This window comes from Mobula hypostoma, chromosome 5 (genome assembly GCF_963921235.1).
Source record: "Mobula hypostoma chromosome 5, sMobHyp1.1, whole genome shotgun sequence".
Classification (NCBI taxonomy): Eukaryota; Metazoa; Chordata; class Chondrichthyes; order Myliobatiformes; family Myliobatidae; genus Mobula; species Mobula hypostoma.
In genome coordinates, this window is record NC_086101.1 from 112,881,068 (window position 1) to 112,904,988 (window position 23,921).

A 23,921-nucleotide genomic window follows, 5' to 3' on the forward strand; every position below is an offset into this window, starting at 1 on the left:
GTAGCTGTGAGAAGATAGCGTGGCCCGGATGGTGGGGATTTTTATTGTCTGATGGTAGCTGTGAGAAGATGGCGTGGCCCGGATGGTGGGGATTTTTATTGCCCAGTGGTAGCTGTGAGAAGATGGCGTGGCCCGGATGGTGGGGATTTTTATTGTCCGATGGTAGCTGTGAGAAGATGGCGTGGCCCGGATGGTGGGGATTTTTATTGTCCGATGTTAGCTGTGAGAAGATGGCGTGGCCCGGATGATGGGGATTTTCACTGATGGATGCTGCCTTCCTGAGGCAGTGCCTCCTGTAGGTACGACCAATGGTGGGTGGGAGGTGCCTGTGATGTATTGGGCAGAGTCCATCACTCTCTACAGCTTCTAACGTTCCTGTGCATTCGAATTGCCGTACAGACCATCAACGTTGTTAAAGCCCGGGGGGGTGGTAATATGGACAAGCTCCCACTATCTATTAAATGCTCTCAATGGCTTGCATCTCAAATAGCCTCTGACAACCAAGTCCAGCTCCTGACCTGCACGTGTGGCTTAGCTACTAAGCCCAGCGGAGCCACTTCTATTGACAGAAGGGGCAATGCCGAGTTACTGGCATGGTTGGCAGCTCATCCAGGAAAGGGAAAACTCTGATCTCAAACCTTGCGGCTATACTGACTCATGGAGAAAGTTTCGGTTTAAACCCTCGAAGGAAAAATCTGGAGCTGGATTCCCTAAGACAGTTCTATGTTGAGTTCAATGTTGACTGGCAAGTCCTGTGACATTTCTGGTGCCAAGCTGTATTGGTTTTTGCCGTTCCTTTGCATGGAGAGGGGGAGCTTGCTACATGGACAATAGCTTGCTCTCCATAATGTACCACCCTGGCTTGCGTACCTTGATAGCTGGGGTGCAACGTCCATGGTTGACCCTGACCAACGGAGGTCTAAGCAAAATCCAGACCATGATACAACCAGGGTAGTTAAGAAAGCTTATGGGATGTTAGCTTTCATAAGTCGAGGGATAGAGTTTAAGAGTCGCGATGTAATGATGCAGCTCTATAAAACTCTGGTTAGGCCACACTTGGAGTACTGTGTCCAGTTCTGGTTGCCTCACTATAGGAAGGAAGTGGAAGCATTGGAAAGGGTACAGAGGAGATTTACCAGGATGCTGCCTGGTTTAGAAAGTATGCATTATGATCAGAGATTAAGGGAGCTAGGGCTTTACTCTTTGGAGAGAAGGAGGATGAGAGGAGACATGATAGAGGTGTACAAGATAATAAGAGGAATAGATAGAGTGGATAGCCAGCACCTCTTCCCCAGGGCACCACTGCTCAATACAAGAGGACATGACTTTAAGGTAAGGGGTGGGAAGTTCAAGGGGGATATTAGAGGAAGGTTTTTTACTCAGAGAGTGGTTGGTGCGTGGAATGCACTGCCTGAGTCAGTGGTGGAGGCAGATACACTGGTGAAGTTTAAGAGACTACTAAACAGGTATATGGAGGAATTTCAGGTGGGGGCTTATATGGGAGGCAGGGTTTGAGGGTCGGCACAACATTGTGGGCCGAAGGGCCTGTACTGTGCTGTACTATTCTATATTCTATGTTCAGTCAGGATACTTTCCGCACAATTTCAAGGATCAAGGATCAGTGATCAAGAATTAACTTTATCCTCCAAATACATTTACATGTATTGGCATTAATAACTGTAACACATTAAGATGCACTCCAAAGTGTGATATGAATTACCACACCCAAAATGCTGGAGGAACTCAGCAGGTCAGGCAGCGTCAATGGAAAAGAGTACAGTGGTCATGGATCGACATGTCGGAACAGGAATGGGAATGGGAATTAAAATGATTGGCCACCAGGAAGTCCCCCCTATGGCAGATGATGTGGAGGTGCTTGACGAAGGAGATCCCCTGGCCCTCCCCCATTTATGATGGGTCTCACCAATGTCGAGGAGGCCGCACTGGGAGCATCGGACACAATAGAGGACCCCAGCCAGATTACACATGAACTGTGGTGAGGAGGCCACCTTCAGGGGGAGGAGCAGCACCTTATATTCTATCTGGGCGCCCTCCAGCCTGATGGAATGAATATCCATTTCTCCTCCTGGTGAACAAAATCTGCACCCCCCCCCCACATTCCCCACTCTGACCTTTCACTTCTTCTCACCTGCCTATCACCTCCCCCTGGGTCCCCTCCTTTTTTCCTTTCTCCTATGGTCCACTCTGCTCTCCTATCAGATTCCTTCCTCTCCAGCCTTTGACCTTTTCCACCCACCTGGCTTCACCTATCACTTTCCAGCTAGCCTCTCCCCCCCCCCCTTATTCTGGCGCCTTCCCCCTTCCTTCTCAGTCCTGAAGAAGGGTCTCAGCCAGAAATATCGACTTCTGCAGAAACTGCCTGACCTGCCGAGCTCCTCCAGCGTTTTGTGTGAGTTGCTTTGGACTTCCAGCATCTGCAGACTTCCTCAAGTTAATGCTGTCCCTTTGCTTTTCCCCTCACAGATCATCAAAGACTGCAGCAGGGAAGTCGGGATAATGAAACAAATGGAAGAAATGATTCACGTAGCAAAGAAGCTGGAGTTCGACAAGTTAAAGGTACGATGCCAAACTGCAGAACCTGCTGAGAAACTTCAGGATCTCAGCCTGGCTACAGACACCATTGGCTCTGCAGACTTTCTCGTGGTTGTGATATGAATTACCTTGTGACCTGTAATCTTCCTTCTCTTCAGAAGTGTGGTGGTGCGATTAGAGCAGTACTTAAGTTCCAAGAAGGCGGATAAAAAAAAGGAAGCCGAAGTGAGATAGACAAATAAGGAAGCCTTGTCATTCAGTAGATCAGGCCATTGAAATGTGCTTATCAAGAAAGATACTGTTGAAATCTAAACACAAGAGATTCTGCCAATGCTGGGAATCCAGAGCCACCCACACAAAACACTGGACCAGACAGCATCTATGGAAATGAATAAACAGTTTATGTTTTTGGCTGAAACCCTTCTTCAGGACTGAGAAGGAAGGGGAAAGATGCCAGAATAAAAATGTGGCGTGAGGGGAAAGAGGCTAGCTAGAAGGTGATAGGTGAAGCCAGGTGGGTGGGAAAGGTCAAGGGCTGGAGAGGAAGGAATCTGATATGAGATCAGCATCTGTGGGAGGGAAGAAGGGGCGCCACCAGGGGGAGGTGGTAGGCAGGTAAGGAGAAGAGCTGAAGAGGCCAAAGTGGGGAATAGAAGAAGAGGGAAAGTGGGAGAGGAAAAATGATCAGAAGGAGAAATCAATGCTCAGGCCATCAGGTTGGAGGCTATCCAGACAGAACGAAGTGTTGCCTCACCTGGAAGGACTGTTTGGAGCCCTGAATGGAGGTAAGGGAGGAAATGAATGGACTTTCTGCCGCTTGCAGGGGTAAGTGTCAGGAGGGAGATAGTGAGGAGGGATGAATGGCAAGGGAGTCATGGAGAGAGTGATCTCTACCAGAAGCGGTGAATGGGGGTGAGGGAGAGGTAAAGATATGTTTGGTGGTGGGATCCTGTTGAAGATGGCGGAGGCTGCGGAAAATGATGTGTTAGATGCGGAGGCTCATGGGGTGGTAGGCAAGGACAAGAGGAACTCTATCCCTGTTAAGGCAGCAGCAATTTGGGGTGAGCATGGATGCTTGGGAAATAGGGGAGATGTGGGTGAGGGCAGCATCAATGGTGGAGGAAGGCAAAACCCTGCTCTTTGAAGAAGGAGGACATCACTGACACTCTGGAAAGGGAAGCCTCACCTTGGGAACAGAGACATTTCGTGACTGTTGAAACGTAGTCTATGTTTTTTATAGGAATGTAAGCTTTTACAAACTGCTATTTGAAGATACCTCTGCTTTTTGTTAAAGAGAAAACTCACAGACCTGTAAAGCACTTCGGCCCACAACACAGAAGACAGATTTGGGTGTCCTTGTGCTGGCTTCCCTAAAGGTTAACATGTAGGCTGAGTCGGTGGCAAGGAAGGCAAATTAAATGTTAGCATTCATTTTGAGAGGACTAGAATATAAAAGCAAGGATGTAATGTTGAGGCTTTATAAAATACTGGTGAGGCCCCACCTGGAGTATTGTGAGGAGTTATGGGCCCCTTATCTAAGAAAGGATGTGCTATATAACTATAAATACAAATTTCTATTTTCTAGTATATGGCCCACAACATTGAATATTATTTTTAAAAGATATTGAATAGGGTGCTGGATTTGTCTTTGCTTGTGTTGGGCTAACAGCTTCTTTCCCTCTGCCATCTGGGTGGCACGATCACGTAGCAGTTGTCACAATTGCTTTACAGTGACAGGAATTGGAAGATCGAGATTCTTTCTGTCTGTAAGGAGCTTGTATGTTCTCAGTGTGACCGTGTGGGTTTCCTTAAGGTGCTCTGGTTTTCTCCCACACTCCAGAAACGTACCGTGTAGGGTTGGGGTTAGTGAATTGTCTGCATGCTATTTTGGCACTGAAAGCGAGGAGACATTTGGGGGCTGCCTCCAGCACAATCCTCACAATGCAGTTACAAAGAAGGCATGACAGGGACTATATTTCATTGGAGTTTGAGGAGATTTGGTATGTTACCAAAGACACTTGCAATTTTCTATAGGTGGACCGTGAAGAGCATTCTAACTGGCTATATCGCCATCTGGTACGGAAGTGGGGAGCGGGGAGTGGGCGGCTACAGCATAGGATCAAAATAAGCTGCAGAGAGTTGTAAACTCAGTCAACTCCATCATGGGCACTAGCCTCTGTAGTATCCAGGACATCTTCAAGGAGCAATGCCATAAAAAGGACCGCCCAACACCCAGGTCATGCCTTGTTCTCATTGGTACCATCAGGGAGGAGGTACAGAAGCCTGAAGATACACACTCAATGATTCAGGAACAGCTTGTTCCCCCCTGCCATCCAATTTCTGAATGGACATTGAACCCATGAACACAACCTACTACTGTTTATTTCTATTTTAAAATTTCTACTTATTTAACTATTTAGTGTGTGTATATATATATACATGTACTGTATTTCACAGTTTTTTTCTATCTTATGTGTTGCATTGTACTGCTGCTGCAAAACAACAAATTTCACGATATATGCCAGTGATCTTAAACCTAATTCTGGTTCAGATCCTCAGACTGTTTGGTTGCTGATGCAAGAAAAAATAAGCATTTCATGCATGTTTCATTAAAGTTAATCTATTAGATTTCTGATCAGTCCATGTATGTATGAACACAACCTCACCATTCTTCTTCTGCAAATTTATTTATTTCTGTTAATTGTAGCGTATAGTAATTTGTTATGCCTGGACTGTACTGCTGCCATTTCATGACTTATGCCGGTGACGTTAAACCGGATTCTGATTTTGAACTTCTTCACTACCTTCATTGAGAAAGAGCAATGAACAAACTACTGGAAGATCTCAGCACGTTGAGCAGCTTCAGCCCGAAACGTTGACAATTCTTTTCTCCTCTTCCCTCCCACAGATGCTGCTCAACCCACTAATCAAAGTTCAAAATAAATGTTATTATCAAGGTACATATATGTCACCACATACAACCCTGAGATCCATTCTTTATATGTGGAAAAAAGATTCCTGCTCACACCCCGTCCCAACCTCCTACCTTTAACCTTCTACTCTCTTCCTTTGCAGTCCTGATGAAGGCTAGAATGCCGACTCTTTACTCCTCTCCATAGATGCCGCCTGACCCACTGAGTTCCTCCAGCATCTTGAGTGTGTTACTCCGGAATTCTAGCACCAGCGGGATCTCATGTTTATGTTTCACCTCATACAAAGTTCAAAGAAAATCTTATTATCAAAGTACATACTGTATATGTCAGCATATAAAACCCTGGGATTCATTTTCCTGCGGGCATACTCAGCAAATCTATAGAATAGTAACTATAACCGGATCAACGAAAGATCAACCAGAGTGCAGATGACAGCAAACTGTGCAAATGCAAAAATAAATAAATAGCAATAAATAAATAATGAGAACATGAGAAACAAGATAAAGAGTGCTTAAAGTGAGATTATTGGTTGTGGAAACATCTCAATGATAGGGCAAGTGATGTTGAGTGTAGTTATCCCATTTTGTTTAAAAGCCTCATGGTTGAGGGTTAGTAACTATTCTTGAACCTGGACATGCAAGTCCTGAAGCTTTTGTACCTTGTACCTGATGGCAGCAGCGAGAAAACAGCATGGCCTGGGTGGTGATGATGGATGCTGCTTTCCTGCAACAACGTTTCATGTAGATGTGCTCGATGGTTGGGGGGCCTTTACCCTTGATGTACCGAACTAAATCCATTACCTTTTGTAGGATTTTCCATTCAGATATAAGGCAAGATATCAGAAAGATACAAGGCAAACTCAGAGGGTCAAATGGCCTAATTATGACCATATGTCTTATGGCGTTACAGTTAAACTCAGGTTTATTGTCATCTGCATAAGTACATGTGTGCACAGGTGCAATGAAAATCTTACCTGCAGCAGCATCGCAGGCACAGAGCATCAGATAAATTGCTTTCACCTGAAATTAATCACAGTTTTTACAAGAAAGAACAAGGAACTCTGGACAACAAAGATTTGGCTTCCCCAATACTTTTGAGTGTATCTTATGGATTTTGGTCTGCTGATCATGAAAATCACCATGAAATTTCCTTATCTTGCACCATTTTTTTGAAATCACCTATATTTGTGACTTAAATTCATAATTCAAGTTAGAATAACTGATGCTGAGATTAAGGAAGGCATTTTTGTTGGTCCACAATTCAAACAGGTCATTAATGACAGGCAATTCGAAGAACTTCTAGTGGGACCGAAGAAAATCACATGGAAGGCATTCAACGATGTTGTTGAAAGTTTTCTTGGCAACTACAGAGCACCAATCTACACGGAGCTGGATGACGACATGCTTCAAGTCTACAGAACCATGAAGTGTAACATATCACTAAAGATTCACTTTCAGCATTCCCATTTAGACTTCTTTCCTGCAAATCTTGGTGCTGTCAGTAACCAGCATGGTGAAAAGTTTCACCAGGGCAGTGCTGTCATGCAGAAAGGGTATCAGGGCAACTGGAATCCACCAATGCTGGCTGATTATTGTTGAACACTTAAGCAAGAAGCCTCAGACACTGAGTACAAATAAAAATCATCAACAAAATATTTGAGCTGAATTGAACTATTGTAAAGCGCCAGCAGTGTTATTCAATTAAACATATTATACTCAATAAAAGTTAATTTCTCGTTTCTCCAAATTCCTACGTAGTACAAGTGGTCTGAAATTATACTTTTGTTCAGCTTCAAGCGGGCGATCATAAACAAAAATTCTGAGCGAGCAACGCTTTCTTAAAAAAACTGCTGTCTAGTGTTATTATAGTCATCGCTGAGAAGGACTCTCTTTATCATCTGCTTATAGGAGTTGGATGAGCTTCAGCATTTATAAATTTTCCTGCTCTACAATCAAGATGAGTGCTGCAAAAAAAAGTCCTAAGAACTTTTCAGCAAACGGGGAACAGGCGCTAGGCTGCACATTTCACCATCTTGAACGCACTGCGCGTGCGTACACGGTCAGTGGCCGGGCAGGGGGGGGGGTGGGTCCTTGCGTGTAACGTCACACCGTGCGTGGCGACGCAGGGGGCAGCGTGCCGGCGGGCGTGCGGAGCGACCTGACTCTGCGGCTGATGTTTATCCCCAGCTCGAGGTGTTCGGTGAGTTAAACCGGGGGCGAGCGCTAGTTAACTAGTTAACCCGATCACAACTAACATAACCAGGGAGATAGGTGCGTCGGGCCACGGGAGCGGGGCATTTAACTCTGGCTGTCAGTCCAACCTGAAGGTGGCTGGCTGGTTAACAATAATTATGCAGGTTAGGTGCTAGTCAGCACTAACCTGGTTGGATTAACCTGGTGATCAGCATTTTCCAGCCTTTATTTTTCACGGAGTGGGATAGGGGAAGGGGAATGAGGGGGAATGAATGTTGGAGGTGGCGGGCCTCGAGTTGTGGCCTCCCCCGGAGCCTGAGCTCGGGCCCTGGGGAAGGGCAGAGGGTCGAGGTGGCCTGGGGTTCCCCCACCCCCACTACTTACAGCCTCTGCAGCGGGCTAACCTTCCCTCACGCCCCTCTGGACACTAGCTCTTATTTATTTTTGCAGGGCAGCCATTTATTTGACCGTGGGGATTTAAAATTTCACTGTTATTTATGATCTGGTCTTTGCCTGCTGCAGTGCCAGAATATCGCTGGTCCCACTGACAAGCTGGCTCCCTCGGAAAATGTTGTTGGCTAACGCAGAGCCGGTGATTGGTGACAGTGATTGTCAGCCTGGAGGCTGCAACAATCGAAATGAGTATGTTCTCCCAGTGTCGGCAGTAGGTGCAGTGCCTCAGGGCATGGTCTGGCGTTGAAGTTGATATCATAGGGAAACCTGAATCTGTTTGTGTGTATGTCTCCCTCCTTTTCCTCTCCCCCACCTTTCCCTCTCCCCCACCTTTCCCTCCCGGACTCTCTCCCCCTCCCACCCCTCCCGAATCTCTCTCCCCCTCCCACCCCTCCCGAATCTCTCTCCACCCCTCCTCCCCTCCCGGACTCTCTCTCCCCCCCTCCCCTCCCGGACTCTCTCTCTCCCCCCCTCCCCTCCCGGACTCTCTCTCCCCCCCCTCCCCTCCCGGACTCTCTCTCTCCCCCCCCTCCCCTCCCGGACTCTCTCTCCCCCCCCTCCCCTCCCGGACTCTCTCTTCCCCCCCCCTCCCCTCCCGGACTCTCTCTCCACCCCCCCCTCCCCTCCCGGACTCTCTTTCCCCCCACCCGGACTCTCTTTCCCCCCACTCCCCTCCTGGACTCCCTCTCCCTCCCCCCTTCCCTCCCGGACTCCCTCTCCCTCTCCCTCTTCCCTCCCGGACTCCCTCTCCCTCTCCCCCTTCCCTCCCGGACTCCCTCTCCCTCCCCCCCTTCCCTCTCGGACTCTCTCTTCCCCCCACCCTTCCCTCCCGGACTCTCTCTGGACCCCCACCCCTTGCCTCCTGGACTCTTTCTCCCTCTTCCCCACCCCCACCAGTGTGTGCTCATCGAGCATTTACAGTCAGCAACATGAGAGTGACCAGATTTTTTAAAAAATACTGCTGTTAGAGGTATATACAGGCTTATCTCACTCATCTGGTTATAATATAAGCATCTGTACTAACCCTCAGCAATTCTCTCTGCCCCCGTGCCCCCTGTTCTCCAACTTGCACCTAAGCTGGAGGAGCAATGTAACTAAAAGCATGTGAATCTTTGGGAATTTGGAGGATACTGAAGCACCCAAGTGAAAACCCACGCAGCCACAAGGACAGCAGAGGTTATTGGAGCTCTTGGTCGCACCTCCCCCATTTCCCTCACTTGTACTGTTAGCCGACCTCCCTGCCAGGCAGACCGGGAATGGAATTCCCTAGATCCATATATTTCACTCAACCAGCTTATGCTTCCAGCACATCATTTTTGATATGACCCTACAGATGACAAGAGGATCATTGGGGTATCTCTTCTCCTTTATTTGTGACATTTACCCGGAGCATTTCAGACGAAGCATTAATTACGATCCCTGCCACCCATCCCACAATCTCTTTGACCCGTTACTGTCAGGAAGGAGGTACAGAGGCATCAGAGCTAGAACTATCAGACTAGATAACAGCTTCTTCCCTCAGGCTGTGAGACTAATGAATACCCTGCTACCACTGAGTTCTCGTCACTGGGACAGCGAGTTGTTTACTGTTTACCTGCGCTGTGCACTACATGCATTGTAAATTATATTTTATTTACTTGTAATATTTTGTTTATGTGCTGCGTGGGATCTATGTTTTGTGGGTGCACTGTGGTCTGGAACATTGTTCCATTTGGTTGTATACGGTGGTTGTCCGTCATGTCCAACGGTGACGGGAGTCCTGTGCGGAAGAGTTTTTAGAGTAGGAAAGCTATTGCATTGGGGCAGCTCCTCATTCTCCAACTGAGAGGTCCGGTCCAGTGGTACGAGCAAGCGTCACAAACTGGGGTCTTCCTTGGTTGCAGTGGGTGACCATGACGCCTTCTGTGCCTTGTCGTGCCCTTCGCTCTTCACCGAGTGTTGTAGGACCACCTTCCTAGGCTGTTGGATGTCACTGTGGATCTCGTCCGGCCTGTCTGCCGGAGCGGACTTCGCACACCAGGACGGGCATGTCCTTACCTCACCAGGGTATGAGGCCACTGGCTACCCTCATCTACCCTCACTTGATTTAGCCTGCCTGTTGAAGTGTTGTGCTGGGGTCTGTCGCATGCGAACAGTTGCTTAGAGCCACATGTAAGAGTTGAGTGTCTGGTGAGGACCAAAGGTGAGTGAGCTGCCCCAGAATTGACGTGTCAAGCCCCTTCACTAGAGGTGCTACCCCTTCTGTACACCCCATACACTCCCCCTATATATATGTTCAGTCAGTTGACATTGAACTTTAACATGACCCTAACAACAGCCACATATTCCCGTCTTAACCCCTTTCGACAGGGGCCATTCTACCTGACTCTGCCTCCCAACCCCTTTCGACAGGGTCCACTCTACCTGACTCTGCCTCCCAACCCCTTTCGACAGGGTCCATCCTACCTGACGCTGCCTCCCAACCCCTTTCGACAGGGGCCACTGTACCTGATTCTGCCTCCCAACCCCTTTCGACAGGGGCCACTCTACCTGACTCTGCCTCCCAACCCCTTTCGACAGGGGCCACTCTACCTGACTCTGCCTCTCAACCCCTTTCGACAGGGGCCACTCTACCTGACTCTACTTCCCAACCCCTTTCGACAGGGGCCACTGTACCTGACTCTCTTTGCTCATCCTGCAACTTTGCAGTCCCATAGGTACTTACTTCTGTAACTACGGGAGATGTAACGTCTGTCTCTACATCTACCTCCCCACTATCCAGCCCTTCCAGGTGAAGGCAGAGAGCCACACACTCATCCCCCAACCTTGTCTGTTCCATTCTATGCTTTCAATGTAGCCATGTCGACCAAATGCAGACTTGGTGGCTACTTTGCTGAGCACCTAGGCTCTGCCTGCTGGCCATTTTAATTCTCCTCCTCACCCCCACATCAACCTGTCTGTCTTCGGCCTCCTCCACTGTCAGAGCTAATAGAGAAATAGTGCCTCATATTCCCACTGAGGATTCTATTAAACATAGAATTCTACAATTTTAAGTAATCTGTTCCCCCTCTAACCTTTTTCCTCTCTTTTCCTGGCCTACTTAGTCCCTTCTACAACCTCCTCCATCTGCTTATCACTCACACACTCCTCTCACTGGATCCTCCCTCCCTCAGTTTTTTCCATGTGCCATCTTCCTCTCCTATCAGATCCTACCATCTGTGGCCTTGGCTGCCTCTGCCTGTTGCTATTACCCACTTACCCCCATCCTCCACCTTTCTGTCCCCCTTCTCCACCTTGATCCACCTATTACTTAGACTGGGGGTTCCCAACCTTTTATATGCGGTGGACCCCTACCATTAACCGAGGGGTCGCTGGACCCCAGGTTGGGAACCCCTGACTTTGACCATAAGACATAGGAGCAGAATTAGGCCATTCAGCCCATCGAGTCTGTTACGCTATTTCATCATAGCTGGTCCATTTCCCTCTCAACCCCGTTCTCTCTGTATGCTTTCATGCCTAGACTAATCAAGAACCGAACAATAGGAGCATAACACTTGCTGTCTCCTGTCCCACTCCTCCCCCTAAATTCTCTATACTGACTATCTCTCCTCTTTCAGTCCATTTGAAGCATCTTGACCCAAAGCATTGACTGTTCATTTGCCTCCACAGACATTGCTTGACTAGCTGAGACCTTTCAGTCTTTTTTTAAACAACAGACAGTACCTGTCCATTCATCTCCTCCCTCATCTCCATTCAGGACTCCAAACAGTCTTTCCAGATGAGGCACCACCATACCTGCGAACCTGCTGAGGTCATCTTTTGCCAATGTGGCCTCCTCTACATTGGTGAGACCCGTCATAAATAGGAGCTCCGCTTCGCCGTGCGTCTCCCCATCCCCGCATTTTTATTCTGGCGTCTTTCCAGTTCCGAAGAAGGGTCGAGGCCTGAAACGTCAACTGTTTATTCACTTCCATAGGAGCTGCCTGAGCAGCTGAGTTCCTCCAGCAGTTTGTGTGTGTTACTTTGGATTTCCAACATTTGTAGACTTTCTTGTGTCTACAATTCTCTGCAGCTTTTTCCAATGCTGTGCAAGAATTTTCCGGTCTATATCAGGCGGTGATGTAGCCAGCAAGAATGCTCTCCACCATACATCTATAGAAATTTGCAAGAGTGTTTGGTAACAATGCCACTGTGCTTTCTAATCATGGAGAAGGTTCCCTCCCTCAGCACCACCTCGCGCTGCCACAACTTCGTGAAATTTTATCATCAGAATCTTTTATATCATTTGCGAGGACTCAATTTGAAATCTTTTCAATATGTAAGCGCACTCTGAAGTTAAAGGGATGCTTACTGAGCCATGGCTGACAAGTAGAATTTCAAGTTCTTATTCTACAAGCCATAATTATTATTCTGACCTTCTATCTTCTTAAGTGTACTGTTAGATCTGCAGAAAAGGTCACTGGCTGCAGTCTACCATCGCTGCAGGATTTGTGTGTCCAGGACAAAGAAGCAGGCAGGAAAAATCATTGCGGACACTACCCACCTTGTAGCCTGCCTTTTCCAAAAGCTCCCCTGTGGAAAACACTGTCTTCTTCTTTATAAGCCCATCATCCCTATTGGTGCCTACGCCGCCAACAGCAGCTCTCCAGAGCCCTCTGTCTTGGGCCAGTCTTTCAAGTTGTCCCAGGTGTAACCCATCTATGTGACTTCTAGGCAAAGATCCTTTCCCTCCTGGGGATGAGACCCTGGAGCTTCTGTAGCTCTAGGTTTTTACAGGACGGGGTTGCTAGTATCATGCCTAACCCTCTTCCTTTCACAGTCATCCATGGCAGAGTTCCATGGTTCCATTTAATCAGAAAATGTATACAACCTGAAATTCTTACTTTTCACGGACGTCCATGAAAACAGATGGGACTCCAAAGAATGAATGACAGAAGATGTTGGAAAATGTTGTAGGGCTATTAAATCAAAAACTTAAACACCATCTTAAAAGTTTCTACCCCCAGGTACTTAATCTGATCAGCCATTCTAATTAGCCCCCAAACCTCCCCTATGTATTACCCCAATCACTGCACTACAAGCACTTTAAACCACTGTTGATAATTGTTTACATTGCAAATACATGCTGGGATTTATGCATATTTCTATCCTTATCAGTCCTTAACCTCCAGTTTTATTTCTTTATCATTCATTATTTTTTATAATTTTAGAAATGATAGTTTTCAGCTATCCTCCTTCTCCCCCCCCCCACCAGCTTTTTATTCTGGCATCTTTCCCCCTTCCTTTCCAGTCCTGAAGAAGTGCCTTGGCCCGAAATGTCGACTGTTTGTTTGTTCATTTCCATAGATGCTGCCTGACCTGCTGACTTCTTCCAGCATTTTGTGTGTGTTGTTCTGGATTTCCAGCATCGGCAGAACCACTTGTGTTTATAATAGCTGAATGGTGTACAAAGACACATACATGTAAATGTATGTGGCAAATAAAGTTGATTCTTGTGCCTCCCTTATTACAAAAGCAGAGGCTTTGGACTGTGGACCCCCGATGCTGGAAATTGCAGTTGCTTTCTCCCTGGCTACTCATACACATTTTTGCCCATGATAGGTATCACTAGACTTTCTTTGCAAACAGAGTCCAAGTAAATATGTTTCCAGCTGAATTACCAGATATCAACCAACTGAATGTTGGAGAACTAAGATCCAGGGTTCCCAACTTGGGGTTGATGCACCTCTTGGTTAATGGTAGGGGTCCATGGCATAAGAAAGGTTGGGAACCCCTGACCTAGATAAAGTGGACACGGTGGCGATGTTTCCTATAGCGGGGAAGTCCAAGACCAGATGTCACAGTTTCAGAATAGAAAGATGTCCCTTTAGAATAGAGATGAGGAGTAATTTCTTTAACTAGGGGATGGCAAATCTGTGGAATTCATTGCCATGGATGGCTTTGGAGGCCAAGTCATTGAGTATATTGAAGACCATAAGAGCATAAGATATAGGAAGACAATAAGGCCATTTGGCCCAGAGTCTGCTCCGCCATTTCATCATTTCCCTTTTCAGCCACAGTCTCCTGCCTTCTCTCCGTATTCCTTCATGCCCTGATGAATGAACCTCTGCTTTAATTATACTTGGCCTCCACAGCTGCCTGTGGCAATGAGTTCCGTAGATTCACCACCCGCTGCCTAAAGAAATTCCTCCTCATCTCCATTCGAAATGGATGTCCCTCTATTCTGAGGCTTGTGTCCTTTGATCTTAGACTCTCCCACCATAGGAAATAATCTCTTCACATCCACTCTACTGAGGCTTTTCAACATTCGATAGATTTTAATGAATCCCCCTACCCCTTTATGCTTCTGAATTCCAGTGAGTACAGGCCAGAACCATCAATTTGTCCTTATATGCTAACGCTTTCATTCCCAGAATCATTCTCTTGATCCTCTTCTGAACCCTCTCGAATGCCAGCATGCCCTTTCTTAAATAAGGGGTGCAAAACTGCTCACATAACTCCAGATGAGGCCTTACCAGTGCCTTATAAAGCCTCAACATTACATCCATGCTTTTACCTTCGAGTCTTCTCAAAATGAATGCTAAAGTCCATTTGCCTTCCTCACCACCAACTCAACCTACAAGTTAACCTCCTAAGCCCTTTGCGGAGGTTGATAAGTAAGGGCATCAAAGCCTATGGGGTGAAGGCAGGAGAATGGGGTTAAGAGGGAAAATAAATAAATCAGCCATGATGGAATGACAAGCAGACTTAATGGGGCAAATAGCCTAATTCTCGGTTGAATAAGTATTTATTAATAAATAAATTAATTGAGCTTAATTAACATAATTGAGCTCCGATGTCTTGTAGTCTTATGGATAGGTTTCGGGAGTTGCAACAACATGTAGGCGCCTAATCCAGGGATGCAGTAATTATACTGCCCATACTGACGGTTTGATCCTGTGCCCTCCAGTGTGTGTATTGGCCATCAGTTGGGCTTTGAAGGGAAACTGGATGAAGTGAACGTTTTTGACTTGCAAGTAGTTTCAGATGACTGAATGCAAGATGCAGGTTATTTATGATAAACTGTGTGGTGGGCAGGGGTTAGAGGGGCTGAATTATCTTCTTTTCTCCCCTTGCAAATATCATGGAGTATTTCGATGCTCTATGAAATTAACGTAGTATTATTTTCAGGGCCACTGAGTGTTTGAATCCTTTCTTTTCCTCCTGTCTGTTTGTACACGCAGTGCAGTAGGGCAGGATGAATGGAAATGCATTGCTCCTGCTTCGGATCAGCACGGTGCAACTGCTGCACGACTTGTCAGCCAACCCCACGCGGGATTCAGGAGAGAATTTCCCAAGCATACAGTGAGGGAGGTGGTATTTCTAACACACTGCACATTGCTGCCTGTGTGGAAGTCACTTTACAAGCTCAAGCCCTGTCAACTCGATGAGGAAGCTGATCCGGAATAATTTGTACTATTTGCAACTCTGGACACTAAGCAGTTCCCCCAATCCCAAGCGGTGGATTGGGAAATTTGACTGCATTGCAGGCAATCAGTCATTTGCATACATGGAACACTACAGCACAGTACAGACCCTTCGACCCACAATGTTGTACCAACCTCTTAACCAAGCCGTTACATAGCCCTGCATTTTTCTATCATCCATGTACATATCTAACAGTTTCTTAAATGCTCTTAATGCATCTAACGCTACCACCACCCCAGTAGGTTGTTCTAAACACTCATCACTCTGTGTATAAGAACTTACTCTGACATGCCCCCTATACTTTCCTCCAGTTACCTTACAATTACACCCCCTTGTATTAGCCTCTTCCGCCTTGGGGAAATGTCTCTGGCTGCCTACATGGCCAAGGCCTCTTATTTTGTCCACCTCTATCAAGTCACCTCTCATCTTACTTCACTCCAAAGAGAAAAGCCCGAGCTCACTCAACCTATCCTCATAAGCAACACACAAAATGGTGGAGGAACTCAGCAGGTCAGGCAGCATCTATGGAAATGAGTAAACAGTTGACGTTTTGGGTGGAGACCCTCATTATTTATTTATTTCTTAAGATACAGCATGAAATAGATCCTTGCAGCCCTTCGAGCTGCGCTGCCCCCTCAAAACCCCAATTTAATCCTAGCCTAATCACAGGACAATTTACAATGACTAATTAACCTACCAGCTGTAGGAGGAAACCCACATGATCACAGGGAGAATGTATGTACTCCTAACAGGCAGTGGTAGATATTGAATCCAGGTCACCTGTGTACTGTAAAGTGTTGTTCTAACCTCTGCACTCTTCTTCAGGAATGGTTCTTGGAGAAGGTCTCCTTTCCGTTTTTTTTTGCAAAACGGCAACTTGTCTATTCACTGCCATAGATGCTGCCTGACTTGCTGAGTTCCTCCAGCAATTTGTGTGTGTTGCTTTGGATTTCCAGTAGCTGCAGATTTTCTTGTGTTTATGATTTGTTTACCCTCCTAAGGCATCTATAACTCGTAGGTTATGGGATTTTTCATGAGGAAAGATTGAAAGCAGAGCAATGTTTGCAGAGGCTTGGCCTATGGCTTATAGTTTGGGCAGTGGTGTGGAAGGATAAGCAATAAGGAGGGAACAATTAAAGTCATAGTACTAGAGTAAATGAGAAATCCAAGGGATCACACAGCATTGAATGAGGCCATGCAGCCACTGTGACACAACGGGCCCTTGAAAGTTGCTCTACTTGTCCAACCCCACTCTCCTATGTGATTTTGCTTTTTACACGCAATGCCAAACATTGTATTGGAGGCAGGGTGGAGGTACCTCTCTACTAAAGGAACGGTAAGGCGCTCCTTCCCTCCACTAGTCTGCGGGTCACCCTTGGGCAAGGTGTATCACCTGCTTAGCCCCCTCCCGATCAGGGTCACGTGAATCCATGGGAGCAGGTGGTGGATGGTCATATGGGTACCTGGTGCACATCACAAGTCCTGGTATGTGACCACTGACATCAGGCAGACAATCTCTGAAGAGTATTAATAATGACTGGGGTCACCCATCTTGTAAAGACACTACCCAGAATAAGGCAATGGCAAACCACTTCTGTCGAAAAATTTGGCAAGGACCATCATGGTCATGGAAAGACCATGATCGCCCATGTCATACGATGTGCACGTAATGAATGGAGCAAACATTACATTAGTTTCCATCCTTTCAGTTAGCATTTTCTAGATCATTGGGGCACCATAGTAGCATAGCAGTTAACGCGAGGCTGTTGCAGAGTTTGGAGTTCAATCTTGGCGTCTTCTGTAAGGAGTTTGTGCCCCCTCTCCATGGAATGCATGGGTTTCCTCCAGGTGCTCCCTCAGTCCAATGACATACCAGTTGTAAGTTAATGGGTCATTGTAAATTGTCTGTCTGTATCTTGTTTTACGGCGGTTGGCATCCAGCTTAATGGTGCATTACCGCCACCCTCTGCTCCAGAATGTGCACTAGACATACATTCTAAATCCCTTCACCCAATCACTCACACACACACACACACACACACACACACACACACACAAACCTACACTTCACCCTCCCATCTTTGACCATCCTAGTATCCTATTCCTGTTTATTCGTCATATTCTATAAAAAACCCCTGTACCCCTTAAAAACGCTAAAAATACCCGGACTTGTGCTCTCTCACCCATGCCCAGCAACCCTTTTAATGTGAATTCCTGCATCCCCAACTCCCTTAATTTATTTCTCATCATCTCTCTCTGTATCCCATACTTCCTGCAACACAAAACCACATGTTCTACTGACTCCTCTTCCTGACATTCCTCACACAATCCTCTCTGGTGTTTCCCTATCATTTTCAATGTTTTGTTTAATGCACAATGCCCCAGCCTTAACCTAGTCCACACAATTTCCTCTCTTCTGTTTCCATTACCTACCCTAGTAACTGCAACACTCTTTTGTATTTGATATAAATGCCTCCCTTTCCCCTCCCTGTCCCATCTTTCTTGCCACATTCGGTTGACTTTTTCCCAGATTACACACTTAAACTCTGCTTTACTGATACTAATGTGCATTTCCACATTTTCTTTCTTTAACGCCCTCTTTGCCAACTCATCCACCCTCTCATTCCCCTTCACCCCTACATAGAAATTTTACCTGACCTCCCTGATTTGCAATTCTTGTAACTAACTGAAGGACTTCATAAAGTACATCTTGCCGACTGTTTGTGTGAAAAGACCTTAAACTTGCGAGAACTGAGGATGAATCTGAACATATCAATGCTTTGGCTTGTCTGGCTTTCTGCACCCATTGCAATGCAACCAACACTGCCAGCACCTCCACTGTAAACACCCCTAACTTAAAAGATGTTCTTCTGCTGATTCCAATTTCTTTTGCTGGTATTACCACCCCAAACCCTGTCACTCCTGTGATTTGGCTAATGTTAAATTAGAGTTACTGCTGGTGTGGCTTGAAGGGCTGGAATGATCTCTTCCACGTCTGGTTCTAAAACTCTTAGCATTCAATTAATTATCTTGTACAGAACAAGGCCCCAGAAGCAGCTGTGAACTGGACGTGGGAGATTGAGAATGTGACCCTGGCCCAAGCTGTTAATGACCAGTAAGATGGTTTAGGTATGGCAATGAATGATATCTGAACTGACTGACTTCTTGGGTGTTGACATAACATATATGAACAAATTCTGGTTGCCTCATTATAGGAAGAATGTGGAAGCATTAGAGAAGGTGCAGAGGAGATTTACCAGGTTGCTGCCTGAAAATGAGGAGCGACACAGCAGTGTAGTGCTTAGCACAACGCTTTATGGTACCAGCAACCCGGGTTCAATTCCCGCCACTGCCTGTGAAGAGTGTGTACTTTCTCCCCGTGACCGCGTGGATTTCCTTCCACAGTCCAGAAACATACCAGTTGGTAGGTTAATTCTTCATTGTAAATTGTCCCGTGTCCCATCCCTATTTGTTATGTTCTTATTAGGCTTGTATTAAATTGGGGGACTGCAGGGCGGCACGGCTTGAAGGGCTAGAAGGGCCTATTCTGTACTCTATAGAACATAGAATAGTAGTAACACAGCACAGTACAGGCCCTTCGGCCTACAATGTTGTGCCGACCCTTAAACCCTACCTCCCATATAACCCCCCCCATCTTAAATACCTGTCTAGCAGTCTCAATAAATAAATAGAAATAATTAATTAAATTTCTTATGAAAATAGTTTCAGTAAGCTAGGACTTTCTTGTTTGGAGCAAAGGAGGATGAGAGGGTGGCTTGATAGAGATGTAGAAGATGATAGAGGTGCAGATAGAGCAGCCGGTGTCTTTTACAAATAGCTGATAGGAGGGGACATTTTTAAGTTGATTGAAGGAAAATATGGGGGGTAATATCTTAGGATAATATATGGTGACATAGATGTACTTTGATAAAAAATTTGCTTTGAACTTTGCATGGAATGTGCCATTGGGGTGATGGTAGAGGCAGATACATTAGGAACATTTAAGAGACTCTTGGATAGGCACATGGATGAAAGAAGAATGGAGGGCTGTGTAGGAGGGAGGGTTAGAGTAGTTTAAGTGGTTGGCACAGCATCGTGGGCCAAAGGGCCTGTACTGTGGTGCAACTGAGGTAAATAATGTGATGCAATTAAATGTAGTTTTTAGGCTCACAAAATGCCCTGAATATTGAGGCAGACCAATGACATTTAACCCTAATTGAACCTTAAACCCTGAACCTTCTCCTATAATCAAGACCAGTTTACCTCCACTGATGTAATGTTGAATTGTCTCTTGCCTCAGGTTTTTGATTGCATACGCCCTCATTCTTACCCTTATTATTTGCAGACCTGACCGTTTCAATGTTGTCCTGGCCAATCTCCTGCTTTTGGTAAGCTTCTGCTCCTCAATGCTCTGTTTCCCATTCCCGCAGTGTCTGTTCCTGTTCTCCTGGTATTCCTTGTCTTACGTTGGATCCAGCAAGGACTCACTTTCAATGTTCTGATCACCTCCATATCTACCCCTCCCGATTTCCATAACTGCTCCCAGTCTTACAACCCTCTGCTCAATATGTCACCAAATTCTCGGGCAAATTTCTACAGATGTACTGTGGAGAACGTTCCTTTGGTTGCATCACCAGCTGATATGGAGAGGCTGGTGCACAGGAGGCAGTGGATTGTAAACTCAACCAGCTTCATCGTGGGCACTACCTCCCCAGTTTCAAGGACATCTTCAAAAAGATGGCATCCTCATTAAGCATTCTCACCACCCAGGGCATACATTCTTCTCTTTGCTATCACTAGGGAAGGGTGACAGGAACCTGAAGACCCAGACTCAATGTTTCAGGAACAGCTTCTTCCCCTCCATCATCAGATTTCTGAATCATCCATGTACACTACTTCACTATTTTTGCTGCCTTTTAGTGTGTGTGTGTGTGTGTGTGTGTGTGTGTATGTACACTCACACACTTTAATATTAAATATTATAAACATATATCACAATATTTCTTACTGTATTTTATAGTATATTTTATGTATTGCAATGTACTGCTGCCTCAGAACAACAAATCTCATGACAGATGTCAATGATAATAAACCTGCTGGTATGATGATTCTAATATTCTTATTCTGGCCACTGGCTCATCCTAAATTTAAACCCTCCACCAAGAGTGTACGTGCTTTCATGCACCTGAGCCCTAATCTCTCTGGTATTCACTCCCTGAATTCTCTGCCTCTGTACCTTGTAGCTCTCCTGTAAGGCGTCCTTTAAACCTATCTCTTTATTAAGCTTGGGCTCACCTGCCCAATATCTCCTTATGTGACTTAGTGTCAAATTGTGTTTAGTAAGAGCTCCTGGGATGATTGTCACATTAAAGACACAAGTTGTGATTGGAATGAACCAGTTACTGCTTTACCTAGTGTTTAAGATTTGACAAAAATTAGTCTTTTTAGTGTAGTTTGCTGGTACAAAGTACATTTTCCTCTTTAGTGCTTATTGTTTTGCATTAGACTTTGTTCAGCTACACATACTTTAAACGAGCACTCAAGTAATTGCTGCTGCTGTCTATGAGGAGTTTGCACATTCTCCCTGTGACTGTGTGGGTTTCCTCCCATGGTCTAAAGACAAACCGGTTGGTAGGTTAATTGGTCATTGTAAGTTGTCCTGTAATGAGGCTAGGGTTAGATCAGGGGTCTCTGGATGGTGTGGCTAGAAGGGCCAGAAGGGCCTACTCCACAATGTATAGAAATATGGAAAACCTACAGCACAATAAAGGCCCTTCGGCCCACAAAGCTGTGCAGAACATGTCCCTACCTTAGAACTACCTAGGCTTTACACATAGCCCTCTATTTTTCTAAGCTCCATGTAGCCACTCAGGAATCTCTTAAAAGACCCTATCATTTCCGCTGCTGGCAGCACATTCCACGCACTCACCACTCTCTGCGTAAAAAAAATTACCCCTGACATCTCCTCCGTACCTACTTCCAAGCACCCTAGGACAATGCCCTCTCGTGCTAGCCATTTTAGCCCTGGGGAAAAGCCCCTGATTATCCACATGATCAACGCCTCTCATTATCTTGTACACCTCTATCAGGTCACCTCTCATCCTCCATCGCTCCAAAGAGAAAAGGCAGAGTTCACTCAACATATTCTCATAAGGCATGCTCCCCAAACCAGGCTACACCCTTGTAAATCTCCTCTGCACCCTTTCTATGGTTTCCACGTCCTTCCTGTAGTGAGGCGACCAGAATTGAGCGCAATACTCCACAAGTGGGGTCTGACCAGGGTCCTATATAGCTACAACATTATCTCTTGGCTCTTAAACTCAATCCCACGATTGACGAAGGCCAATGCACTGTATGCCTTCTTAACTACAAAGTCAACCTGCGTAGTAGCTTTGAGTGTTCTATGGACTCTGACCCCAAGATCCCTCTGACCCTCCACACTGCCAAGTCTATATTAATGCTATCTTCTGCCATCATATTGGACCTATCAAAATGAACCATCTCACACTTATCTGGGTTGAACTCCATCTGCCACTTCTCAGCCCAGTTTTGCATCCTATCAATGTCCCGTTGTAACCTCTGACAGCCCTCCACACTATCCACAACACCCCCAACATTTGTGTCATCAGCAAACTTACTAACCCTCCTTTCTACTTCCTCATCCAGGTCATTTATAAAAATCACGAAGAGGAAGGGTTCCAGAACAGATCCCTTCAGAACACCACTGGTCACTGACCTCCATGCAGAATATGACCCGTCTACAACCACTCTTTGCCTTCTGTGGGCAAGCCAGTTCTGGATCCACAATGCAATGTCCCCTTGGATCCCATGCCTCCTTACTTTCTCAATAAGCCTTGTATGGGGTACCTTATCAAATGCCTTACTAAAATCCATATACACTACATCTACAGCTCTACCTTCATCAATGTATTTAGTCACATCCTCAAAAAATTCAATCAGGCTCGTAAGGCACGACCTGCCTTTGACAAAACCATGCTGACTATTCCTAATCATATTATGCCTCTCTGAATGTTCATAAATCCTGCCTTTCTGGATCTTCATCAACTTACCAACCACTGAAGTAAGGCTCACTGGCCTTTAATTTCCTGGGCTATCCCTACTCCCTTTCTTGAATAAGGGAACAACATCCACAACCTTCCAATCCTCCAGAACCTCTCCCGTCCTCATTGATGATGCAAAGATTATCGCCAGAGGCTCATCTCCTCCCTCGCTTCCCACAGTAGCCTGGGTACATCTCATCCGGTCCCGGTGACGTATTCAACTTGATGCTTTCCAAAAGCTCCAGCACATCCTCTTCCTTAATATCTACATGCTCAAGCTTTTCAGTCCACTGCAAGTCATCCCTACAATTGCCAAGATCCTTTTCTGTAGTGAATACTGAAGCAAAGTATTCATTTAGTTCCTCCGGTTCCATACACACTTTTCCACTGTCACACTTGATTGGTCCTATTCTCTCACGTCTTATCCTCTTGCTCTTCACATACTTGTAGAATCCCTTGAGGATTTCCTTAATCCTGTCTGTCAAGACCTTCTCATGGCCCCTTCTGGCCTAATTTCATTCTTAAACTCCTTCCTGCTAGCCTTATAATCTTCTAGATTCCTATCATTACCTAGTTTTTTTGAACCTTTTGTAAGCTCTTCTTTTCTTCTTGACTAGATTTATAACAGCCTTTATACACCACGGATCTTGTACCCTACCATCCTTTCCATGTCTCATTGAAACGTACCGACACAGAACCCCATGCAAATATCCCCTGAACATTTGCCACATTTCTTCCGTACGTTTCCCTGAGAACATCTGTTTCCAATTTATGCTTCTAAGTTCCTGCCTGATAGCCTCATATTTCCCCTTACTCCAATTAAATGTTTCCCTAACTTGTCTATTCCTATCCCTCTCCAATACTATGATAAAGGAGATAGAATTTTGATGTATCTTAATAAATAATTTTTGACAAGGACTGTTTATTGACAGTGAAACTAATTAGCCAGAGTAGGTTGCCATTTTGCCACAGTAATTCTTTTTACACCAATCATTTCTTCCTGCAATTTGCTTCAAGCCCAATGGTGGGCATGTGAACTGTTGGCTATTTCATTCCTCTCCCATTGAGAGTAAAGTATATGTTTTCAGAATCAGAGTCGGGTTTAATATCACTGGCATATGTCAAGAAATTTGTTGTCTTTGTAGCAACAGCACAATGCTATACAATAGAAAAAACTGAATTACAATAGGTTTTTAAAATATTAAATTAAATAAGTAGTGAGGTAGTGTTCATGGGTTCAATGTCCATTTAGAAATCTGCTGGCAGAGAGGAAGAAGCTGTTC

General features: G+C 45.7%; 1 protein-coding gene across 7 annotated transcripts in view; it reads left to right on the forward strand.

The window, feature by feature from the left end:
* LOC134346925 (vigilin-like) overlaps window positions 1-23,921 on the forward strand; it is a 269,588-nt gene that overhangs the window by 23,047 nt on the left and 222,620 nt on the right. For 2 of the 7 annotated variants that reach the window (XM_063048789.1, XM_063048785.1), the window contains exons 2-4: window positions 2,485-2,577; window positions 18,793-19,001; window positions 19,923-19,965. The gene's annotated coding sequence lies outside the window, so the exon portion shown is untranslated. Of the gene's footprint in view, window positions 1-2,484; window positions 2,578-7,587; window positions 7,686-18,615; window positions 18,707-18,792; window positions 19,002-19,922; window positions 19,966-23,921 lie in introns of those variants that run through there. The other 5 variants (XM_063048788.1, XM_063048786.1, XM_063048790.1 and 2 more) reach the window with 5 other exon arrangements.